Source organism: Solea solea, chromosome 20 (assembly GCF_958295425.1).
Source record: "Solea solea chromosome 20, fSolSol10.1, whole genome shotgun sequence".
NCBI classification, from domain to species: domain Eukaryota; kingdom Metazoa; phylum Chordata; class Actinopteri; order Pleuronectiformes; family Soleidae; genus Solea; species Solea solea.
The window spans coordinates 13,776,081-13,788,104 of NC_081153.1; the positions used below are offsets into that span (position 1 = coordinate 13,776,081).

The 12,024-nt window shown below is 39.8% G+C and overlaps 1 protein-coding gene across 1 annotated transcript in view; it reads right to left on the bottom strand.

The window, feature by feature from the left end:
* The window catches only part of gabbr2 (gamma-aminobutyric acid (GABA) B receptor, 2), a 161,581-nt gene extending 155,150 nt beyond the window's left edge, over window positions 1–6,431 (bottom strand). Inside the window, exons 1-2 of the mRNA XM_058619699.1 lie at window positions 6,181–6,431; window positions 4,330–4,483 (exon numbers count right to left, since the gene is read on the bottom strand). The gene's annotated coding sequence lies outside the window, so the exon portion shown is untranslated. The remainder of the gene's footprint in view (window positions 1–4,329; window positions 4,484–6,180) is intronic.
* Between the last annotated feature and the right edge of the window lie 5,593 nt (window positions 6,432–12,024).

The window sequence follows — 12,024 nt, forward strand, 5'->3', positions numbered from 1 at the left end:
AGACATTATTTAGTAACTTTTCAGGGTTTAGGTTTTTATAGCATTGTAATTTATCATGTAAAAAACATTATCCTGTTTACTACTGACATGTTTCTCTGGTTACTGATACATCAACACTGGATCATTAAATCTCAGAGAACCTACAAGTGCATTTGTTAAGAAAGTAGGGTATTCATTTACGTTGTTGTACATCAGTCCATTACCTGTGCTTCCCCAGGGCAGGGTATATTCATCTCATTCATGTTTCTCTGTACGACGATTAGTGTTATTTCAACAGTGTGCATCACAATTCATGGTGTTGTTTAAGAGGTGTGGGAAGTGAACAGAATATGCTGCCAACTGGGTAAATGTTCTCCACATGTGGGGGAAAATATAAAAGCCTTTCAAGCCATCAGCTGCAACTTCACTTCAAAACAAAGGCATGTTTGACCTGGAATATCACATTCACTGTTACAAATAACATTAAGGGTCTTCATTTACATGAGAAGTGCCTGGATAATTAGGGTGTAACAATTCTCAAACTTTCCCTTACTTTACTTTTTCCTTTTTAAAATCATTTCATTATAGTTATAAAGTCATAGTGTTAATCTATGCTAAAATGTAGCTTGTTGCATTAATAAAGAGATAGTGGGGCAGTAGCTTGTGGTTGGGGTATATTTTTTCTGTCATCCTGTGTCCCACAATGGGACAAAAACAATGAAACAAAAGCACAACAAATATGTCCACCATACATTTGCCAACATCTGCAAACATACGACTAATGACTAAAATAGTAGGCTAAAAAAAGCTGCTAAAAAAATGATATATTAAAAACGTATATATATTTATATTTATTCACAATAAAAAATAATTTATATCCAACTAACGATTATTTTCTCTTAATACTTAAAATGTCATGTAAAAATGTCAGAAAATGTTGAAAAATGTTGCTCAAACCTGCTCAAAGGTCTTGTTTTTGTCCACAAACCAAAATGATTCAGTTATGATTTCTTTGTAATATGGAGCAAAGAAACCAGAAAATATTCACATAAAACAAGCTATAAAAAAAACACAGAGAATTTGTGTTAATGAATCGATTATCAAAATAGTTCTAATCTAACAATCGTTGCAGCCCTAGTCAATTTCATTAAAGAAGAAACTAAATTACCTCTGCAGTTGGACAAAAGGAAAGACGTATATTGGTATCGGTTAACATTACTAGCACTCCCAATATATCAGCAAAAAGTCCAATATCATGCATCCCTAAAGACAAGGAAAAATATGGCCATGCGAGGCAAAGCTGAAAACTAAGACATACAAAGGATAATATCAGTAGTACAACTATGAACTATAAAATAGCCACATTTCCTAAATTAATTAAATTTGAGATCACAAAATGGCACTTAATGCAGCCTTATTATGACATAAACTCCTCCAGTAACAGAACCAATTTCCTCAGTTCTCATTAGGGCTTTAATAAAAGATGACATGGTTGATATGGGAGAGCTGACCCTTCTGACTTCTTAAAACACAGGTCATTTATTACAAGGCCAAGCAACTCCATGATAACAACACACAAAGGAACTGCATAGCCAAAGGGGACTGCTGGAATATAGGTCTATTCCCTTCTCTCTCACATACAAGCACATCCTTTATATGAAAGCTTTTCTCAAATTGTACATCCTAACCCCTTCAGAAACATAGTGTGGTGTCGGGTCGTCTTATTGACCTGTGTACGTCTGGGTCTTAATTTATTTTCAATACAAATAACTAGTCCAGGCAGAAGCAGGGAAGAGTTTGCCGATGTACAGGACACATGTAACAGGGACAACACAATGCTGAAAATAGATACAAAGAGAGGCAAATCAGAAAGAAAATAACTTCTTTTTATGCACTTTGTATTCGTGCAAACAATAAACCATCACATGGCTCTACAATCACCCCCCCCCCAAAATAACCATCCATCTTTTCTATTCAGAGTGGTCCAGATAAAAAAATGTAGGTCAAGTTGTCATCCCATCTGTTTCTTTTACAACAGCAAATATCCCATCCTGCTTAGAACAGTGTAGAGCACAAAACTGTACCCAACAGCAAACCAAAAAGGTCCAGTGTGTAAAAACCAGAGGTACAATTCTACTTAAAGGCGTACAATCACGTGTTGTTTTACCCAAGAGTGAGCCTTTTTTTGTATTTATATCAGAAGCCGGGTGAGCTCTATTGAGCCTCCAACGAGTGAGGTGATCTTAAATCTTAAGATCTGTCCCTTTAATATGTGTGAAGGTTCTTCAGGATTTAGCTGTAGGCAACTGTGTCTTTGGAATCTTTAACTCCAAATTGAGCAAGCAAAACACACAATGTGTATCTCAATTAGCACATGGTTAATATTGAAAAAGACAACCTACATTTTCAGGTACAATCAATTACCTCTAAATTGACGCTTTTGCTTTAATATTCTGTGTCCTAATGATTGTTGCCAGACACCCAAAGGAAAATGCTCATTTCATTCCAGATTATGAATCATTCAATACGCTTTCAATCACGGCTCTGCAACCTGCCCTTCCTCACAAAACTAGATGTCAAGCCAATAAATCTCCACTAATTGGAACGTACTTGTGTGGTAAGAAACACACGCGGGGAAATCATTATGCAGATGTTGGTACTTGAGCAATCAAGAGATTAAATTTCATATAAAATGTTCTGTAGATGACCATGCTCATGTAGCTACTTGGACAACCGCTTTCTTTTAATCAGGTATAGGAGCGGTTCTGATTATTTATCACGATGATCAGGTCTTTCTGTTTGTTTACACCTTCTTCACACCATTTGTTATGGTCATGGTGATGGCGTACCCCCCCTACACCATCACCATAAGTGAGTCTTTATAATGGTTTTTACCGCTACACTAGACACGTTTACAAATACTTGCATCGCCAATTTATCCACCTTAAAGCAAATGATCAATAAACAAAGGGAATTCTTTCTTTCTCTTTTCTCTTGTGGTACTGATCGAACAACAAAAAAACAACCTCAAGACTACATTATAAGCAATATTACTATTACAACATTTGATATTCATTGCTCAAAAGACTCACGGATGCATTCAATACACATACAAAGAGAGTCACACACCGATAGGTCACATGTCCCTGTTTAAAAGAGATTAATGGGGCTGCCTAAGGACATCACTCACTAAAACTCTTGACAATGCGCCGCGACATGCTCTATGAATTTTAAATGCCAGGTATTCAGAAAAGGATGAATGAAAAATTATATTTATGATGCTCTCATATTTCACTGCTCAGATGTTTGTGCTCATGGAGAGAATATCCATTTACATCTCGTTCATCTGCGTGTCACGTTCATGTAAAATCACAGATTTTGTTGTTGTTGTTTGTTGTTTTGTTTTTTTATCACATCACTCCCTGCTGTTACTCGTGTTTCTCAAGCATCTGAGGGGAGGGGAGGATATATTTTAACAACTTTACTCACATACCCAGCCTTGTAATGCAATATTTAGTCACATCATGTTGAGTTAGGTTGTGATATCATGTTGCACATCTCTGAACAAAAAAGTGCTTTACTGCGATTTTCTTACAGCACAGACATCTGAACCAGAGTTAAAAGCCAGAAATTCCATTCATGCCAGATAAACACCTGACCTCAGAGTCATCCCACACATGACTAATCAGAAAACTCCCAGTCAAGGACAGTGTTGTCTCGATATGGTGCAGCCAAGTAATTCAACCATATAGCAGAGAACATTTTCATTATGCATTTCTGAGATGCCACTCTCCTTTGTTCTCGACACACTTGCCCTGCCAGATACAGTGGTGGCGAGTTAAATAATTGGTTTCAAAATCTGGTGTCACAGTCCTGTGAATTCCATGCATACCAACAAGTTGGGTAGCAATTCTTCAACAGGGCGTGTTCCAGGCATGGAGGTAGCGAATGTATGTTTATGAGATTGGAAAACTTGAAAACACTGCAGAATGTCGACGGCAATTTTCCCCTTGAGATAAAGAAGAGGGATTACTCACATTGGTCTCTGGTGGTGGACTGGAACCCAAAGTTTTGTCTTTTAACAAGATATGCTAAAAAAAATGGTTTTGCTGGTCATCATCACTATGGCATAAATAAGAACTACTGTAAATACACACACTTGCGTAAGCAGACAATTGATTCATTTGCCATTTCTAAAACATGTAAAAATAGAAACACTTCAGGCATTTCTGTGCGGTACATGAGGGATCATGGTAATATTTTGGAGCGTATTGTTTTTTAACTAAGCAGATTACATTCAGGTCATAAAAAACTGGGACTTCAATAATAAACTGACTACAAGAAATTCACCTGGAAATGTTCAAGAAGACAGATGCACAGTCACCGAAGTCTCCATCAGATCACCACTGGCTGTCCGCAAACGCAGGACCATCCATCCATCACCTGTAATGCTCATCATTTGAGGGTTGCTGGGAGATCTGGAGCCATTCATAGCTGACATTCGCTGAAAGGCAGGGTACAGTGGACAGGTCAGCAGCATGTCACCGGGCCAAATACAGGTCAAAATTTATTTAAACCTCACCATATATATAAAAAAAAAGAGAGTGGACAAAGTGTACAGTCTCTTCTCAGGTGTTCAATAATACGTTGATGGCCCACCACACGTGTTTACTATTATTCTAGATGATTAGATTTGGCTCTGGTTGAAAGCGATGTCACCAGAAACCACATTTAATGAGACGCTTCTTCCACAGCAGACATTTTAACTTGTCACAGTAGGAGAAGCACACGTGTTACTTGTAAGATTAACATTGGCTTTGTTTTTTATTCAAGTTCTACAATAAGTCTGTGACAGTGAGACAGCATGCATATTCATTTAAAGTGAAGCAGCTTTAGCAGTGGGGTAACAACAGCTGTACTGTTGCCTCATGGAACATGTCAAAATGTGTTTACCTTGTCCCATCCTAAAAATGTGATTAAGGGGTTGTCAATCAAGCCAAGTCTATACAAGTATACTCAGCCCTGAGAGGAGGTCTAATTAACAAAGATAATTAAAACCACCATTTAAGTTATAAAACACACCTGCGCTTTTCCTGAAATGTCATTTAAAAATAGGGCCATCTCCTTTTGTAGATACCATTTTAAAAAACTGGTGATGACCTTAATTTGATACCATTTAGAGTTACAGACGTGTAAGCAATAAAATAACGAAACTACAAAATCATCTAAAACAAAACCATTCTGCCTAAAAAAAAGACTCTTCATGCAGAGTTTTGGGTTCAAAGAGATAACAATTGAATGTGACTGATACTTTTCGAAAATTTCGCACCAGGCTGGTCATTCTCCTCTGACTTCTGGTATCAACAAGGCATTTTCACCCAGAGAACTGCTGTTCACTGGATATTTTCTCTTTTTCACACCGCTCACTGTAAGCCATACAGATGGATGTAGGTGAAAATCTCACAAGATAAAGTTAAAGTTTAATTTTATTAATCCCCTTAGGGAAAGTATTCCTCTGCATTTTGACCCATCCTAGAATTAGGAGCAGTGGGCTGCCACACTGAGTTTGGCATGTTATGACCCGGGGAGCATTGGGAGTTGGGTACCTTGCGCAGGGGTACCCCAGCCTTTTTGACCGGGTGGGGATTTGAACCGGCGACCTTCCGGTTACAAGTCAAGTTCCCTTTCCACTTGGCCACGGGCTGCCAGATCAGCAGTTAGTGAAAGGTTAAATCACATTTCTCCTATTCTGATGCTCGGTTTATACTTCAGCAGGTCCTTGACCATGCCTTTACGTCTTTAGCAAGAATTTGAACAGCTTTCCACAATTAATTGGCTAGTGAATAAATGTGACTATATACAGCTTGTGTCTTAAATAGGCTGTGTGGACTAACTGTCAAAGAAACCTATATTGTCAAGACGTTTTGATCTTGTGATGTTTTGGGTGGTTCACACACCTTTAATGAGCTTTGTGTGTGTGTGTGTGTGTGTGTGTGTGTGTGTGTTCCATAATTCCATATTAACAGCCTGGTAAGTTTACCAATTAGCTAGTGCTAAAGTTACTTTAACTGAGGCTTAGTCCTGGAAAATTATGCTAGCTATCTTGATTATGCTAGTTATCATGATAATATGAAACACTCTGTCCTAACAGCTCTAAGCTGTCAAATACACAAATAACATGCGTTATTCAACAACACTTACTTAGTAGTAGTAGCAGTAGTAGTAGTCCTCCTCCTCCTTTTCTCACTTTACCGGAGGTTGTCAACCGGCGTATTTGGTGCATTACCGCCATCTTGTGTTTGTGGATCAGACGGACCTGTTTGTTTAAGAAGATTAAATAAAATATTATTTAGTTTTTTCGGTTCATGCGTGTGTTAATGCTTAAAACTTCAACCCCGAAACTCCATGAGCTCTTCTGCCACAACTCCATTCAGCAGGAATGTTTAACTTTCCCCCCATTGCTGTCATGGTGGCTGTCGACAGCGTGACAAACCACCGGAAGTGACGTCCCTCTTGTTGCTTCGGTGGTGCGCTGCTGAGGCGCATATGGCAAGCGCATACTCACGTCCTACAAGTCAAAACTACAGTTAGAGATTTCTACAATTCTGTTTTACGAGTCAGAATGGCGTCACATATATCTACAAATCTGTTTTACTAGTCAGAATGACGTCACAGATATCTACAGTTCTGTTTGACTTGTCAGAATGATGTCACAGATATCTACAGTTCTGTTTGACTTGTCAGAATGACGTCACAGATATCTACAGTTCTGTTTGACTTGTCAGAATGACGTCACAGATACCTGCAATTCTGTTTTTACTTGTCGTAATGACGTCACGTTTGTCATTCATGTGTATGGGGGTTGTCATTATACAGTAGATATCTACAATTCCAGTTTCAGATATCTACAACATTATTATGACTTGTCATAATTCCGATCTTGAATTAAGATGAGTCAAAATTATATCTGAAACTGGAGTTAGAGATATGTAGAATTCCACAACTGAATTGTAGATATGATTTTTTATTATTATTACTATTTATTTATTTTGTGACTGCTTTGTTGGTTGGTTTGTGTTTTGTTTTCTGTTCCTTTATTACAGTTGTACCACAGTATGTACTTTGGACAACCTAAAATACACAATACACAAGCATGTACAAGTGTACATGTTTTAGAAAACCTTTATAATATAATATATTATGGTGGGGGGGGGGGGTCTTTCGGTAATCTGGACACTACTAGGTGGGATTTCCTAAAATGTTTGAGACACTAGATGCTAAATAGGTATAAGCATAAACGGTATATCCAGAAATAGCACACAACATATTTTTGTATTTAAAGTGGGTCCTCTCCTCTGCACCCTGGAAAAATAATCTTGAATGAGTGTGTTACATTGTTGCATTTTTCCTGGTACGTCGAGGTGATCATATTCTTTCTTATTCCATTCTGAAATTGAATCAAGATTATGGAGGAGAGACGGTGTAAAGTAGGCCACTGCCTTCAAAAGAGCTTCAGCTGCGGATGAGCTGTGGGAGGACACTATTTTGATTACTGTCAAGTCTTAGTAATAGCAAGAACTGTGTCTTATATAATCACACACTTACAATGATGGTTTCCAACGTCATCGAGAGCGCTCTACAGCAAGGGCGGATCATTTCAGCAGCAATTCCACATGCCTGTAGGTTAAAAATAATGGGATATAACAAGAGTCGATGTTAACAATGTCTGTGTAGCACAGACCTGAATAGAGAAATGGATGTTTTTTACTATGTACTGCGTAAAATATTATGCATTTGCTACATGGATGTGTGATCCATGCAGTGATTTGTGTCTTGAGACGCAAGGACAATTTCAAAAGATAGAAAGCAGCATCCTTTTAATGTGTTCATATATTTTTTTTATATCAAAATGACTTTGTTGTTGTTTTCTGTGATTAATGCAGAATAAGAGTGGAACATTTGTATATTTATAACCTGCAATCCACACAGATTTAGATAAACAGGAGGGACCCGGTTGATGGAACACAGTATAACCTGAGGTTGAAAGAGGTGCATTCCAAAGTCAGAGTGACAATATGTCAATGTGTCGTCTGCCTCAGTGTTCTGATGTCAGATCTTCAGCTCGATAATTAAGGCCGGGGGTTGCAAGAGTGCAGGATAAATAAGCGAGTAGGAAAGCCAGAGTCATGCTATCACACATCAGCCCCAAACTATTAATAAAAACTGTCACTCTAATTAGTGGCTATGAGGTGATACATATACAGAAATGCAAGCACAAGTGCACTGATGCACACAGCCAAAATCCCTCTGTCGCATGCACGGCCGTTCTTCACACACACACACACACACACACAAAATCCTCCTCACAAACTTTCACTCAAAGTGATAAAACAGTACAAGCAAGCCGGGGCGAAAGGGTAAAAGCGAAAGAAAATGGTTCACTGGGGGAACTGTGGGGGAATTAGATAAAGACATGAAGAATAAGCCGCACGAAAGAGTAGTGCAGGAAAAAGAATCTCCGGGCATTTCTCTGGGTCGAATTAACGTCAGACGTTGATGCATGTGCGTGTTCTGTGCCACGGAGCATGAGCTCAGAGATAGAAGGGGTGGACGGCGGCGTCCAAAACCTCCCACCTCAGCTTACCCCAGCAACAGCATTAATTATACACAGACACTTTCTGGGTGCACATTCTTAAGAGGTTAAAAGCCACTGGATGATTTATACGTGTTATAAGTGGGAGCTGATTCCTGTGGCTCTCCATGATAACCATGGTTCTTTTGGGACAAATGAAAAGCACTTGGGGATAAAGTCTCTGTATCTCTTCACCTGGGATTGCACCAATGGACATACTAGGAGATGTAAAGCCTCTCTGCTCTCCAGTGTGTGTATTGATCAGTAATTGCTTGTGAAATGCTGATATCCTAATGGCTCAGAGATGTGGACAGCGTGGAGAGCGGTGTCAGGTTCATGTGCCCTTTTGTAGAAAACCTGCTCAGTCTCAGGGGTCGTGTATGTGGTCTCTTAAAACCAGGACCGTGTGTTTGATCTTAAGAGTCATCTCTTTCTCCCACAGTCTGGCCTCAGAGTGCTACACTCAAATCTGGGTTATCACTAAGAAGCCAGACCTGGGATATGTTCTTAAAGGTCCAATGTGTAAAATGTAGCTATAGTAGAATTTAAATAGTAGAATTTCTAGGTAGGACGGGAAAACTTTACTACATGAAGAAGAAGAATGGTATTTTTTCTGGTGTACAAAGGCCAACATAGTTCTGTGATGTGCTTGGGAAAACTTTTACTGCAGGTGGAATCACTCACTCACTCACTCACTCATCTTCTACCGCTTTATTCTCCATATAAGGGTCGTGAAGGTCGCTGGCGCCAATCTCAGCTCACAGACTGGACTGAATATGTCGCCAGTCCAGCACGTGGAAACACTCAATCCTAATTGGACCAAATTGGGTGATACGCGCAGTTGGAAGACTCAAATAGTTTATAGGAATCAACAGCACAGTATAGTGCACTGGTTAACAGAGCAGAGCAGTGTGGATGCAGATGCATTTATGACTATAGGCTCCACCCACATAAAACTGCTTTTAACTATAACTTATCTTCTCAAAAACTATAAGCTTCTCTCAAACAAGAACAGAATGTTCCGGGGTTTTTTTTTAATAGGCCCTCTGCTGCTGCTGCTTTAGCACCACATTCACTACAGTAACTGGGAACATCCAAAAATATTTTTTTTAAGGCAAACAGCTTAACAAATGAGAGCCATGAAAGATAGATGAGGAAGTCAGCGCTTCATTCATATTTGATAGCTCGGCTTAAGATGCATTACCCAGGCAACACAACAAGCCATAAGCCGACAGTCCCAGAAATAATGAGGGAGCTTGAAGGAGCATTTTGGCAGAGGGCTGTGTGTGTGTGTGTGTGTGCGTGCACGCGTTTATGCACACTTGTACTTAAAATTGCTGTGTGACAGACGGGCAGCTGTTGTTCCACTGTCTCATCTTATTCTTTCATTGAACTACAACAGCTCAAGAAGCTTTAGTGTGTGTACTGTGGACTTGTATTTGTTACATCTGTAGGACCTTTTCTGGCATAAACACTGAACTTGTAAGGACCAGTAGTCCTGGTCCTAAATAGGCAGGACCTCATTTCTGGAACTGGTTAAGTTCAGGGGGCCACACGGTTGGCGTAGTGGTTAGCACTCTTGCCTTTGCAGCAAGAAGACCCGAGTTTGTGACCCACTCGGGGTGTTCTCTGGTTTTCTCCAACAGTCCAAAAACATGCAATATGGGGTTAGTTGAATTGGACACTCTAAACTGACCATGAGAGTGGATTGTTATTAGTCTCTATGTGGCCCTCTGACGGGCTAATGATCTGTCCAGTGTGGACCCTCATGTGGAGGATAAAGTGGTAGTAGTTGGATGGATGGGTGGTTAAGTTAAGGGCTAAAATTTGAAGTTTGAAACCAGTTATGGTTAAAGACGTCAAAACAGTGTAAACCTGTGTGTGTGTGTGTGTGTGTGTGTGGCCCAGGTACCCATTAAGGGGCCTCCCTCTAGTCTGCCAGTCGGCCAGGCATCAGATCAGCTGATGTGGCTGGATCGATAAGCAGGCAGGCAGACTCTCTTCATTAGGAGTCCCTGGGGCCGGGCCACCTGCCGCTCACTCACTGGCTCCTCTCTGGCAGGAGTTCCATACTGTGCCTCTGGCAGCCTCCGCTCAATAGACTGTGTTTCTGTGTCTTCTCCTCCATCTCTTGTGTGTTTTGCTTCAAGAAAGCATGTGGGCAGAGAGAGAAAACTACATACTGTACCTGCCACTGCACTGGCACCCATCAAGGCACATATTCTGACATGCAGTGGAAGATGTGCAAGACTCCAGAGATGGCAACCTGAGGCCCTGCGAGAAACACCGCGCTGTAGCCACGCCATTCAAATTCAAGCGTCAGGAGGCCCATGGAAGACATGATGAAAAGAGAGAACGAGAGGACAGGAATACAAATAGAGACACGGTCAGTTTTTAATGGATGGTGAAGATAAAATAACCCTTTTTCACGTTCTCAATGCATTACTATTATCAGCGTTACTACTATATGCGGCTTGATGCAATAGAAATATGAACAAGTATCCCCTTTTAATATACAATTCAAAACATTAACTTTTACATTCTATACATTCTATAAACAGTTAAAGGTGAGATGTAGGTGAAGTGATTTCCATCAGGCAGGAATCTAAAGTAATGCTTTCATTAGCATATAATGGATGCTTTATATTTTCATTAGGACATATTTAATGGACGAACTATACATAATTTCAGTTTTAATGGTAACTGAAGGCTACCATAGGTTCTCCTTCATGCTTAGAAGCAAAGAGTGAGTAGAGAGCAATGGCGGTTGCTGGTTTTTGAAACAGGGGGAAGCTCATTTCTGTTTCCCAGTTATTTCTACGTACATTTTCACATAAACGAACAACTGGAACAAGGGAACGCGATAATTATGTTAAACTGAAATGCTAGTGTTTTTATTTACATATATACGTGTCTGCAGACTTCCATCACAAAATCTACACTGGACTGTGGCAGAAAAGGCTCTGCCGTTGGGTTTGTTTCTGCATCGCTGTCAATTAAAAACGGGTTCCGCCTTTCAGACAATTCCTCCAATCATCATGCAGAAGCCCAGTGTCCAGGCCGAGGGGTATTCAGCTGCAATATGCAAATTTACAAATAGATGTAAGTAAATTGTACATACTGTACCTTTAACATGTTTCCTCATAAAAAGAAAGTGCATATATTACTACCTAATGATGAATTTCCCTTCTCAACAAAAAAAAAAAAGCTTTTAACCTTTAACACCGAGTGTATCGCAGACGTCACGTTTGCGCAAGTGCACTTTGCGTCACCGTAATTATGCAACGGTTTGTGCGATCGGAAAGATTCCAACGGTTTCTGAAAGCTGAGAAGTTGCAGGTCAAAGAAAACATGGTTATCACAGTAATTTCTCTCGCACTGTTGCAGGAAGCCGGCGAATCAGAGTCTTTGTC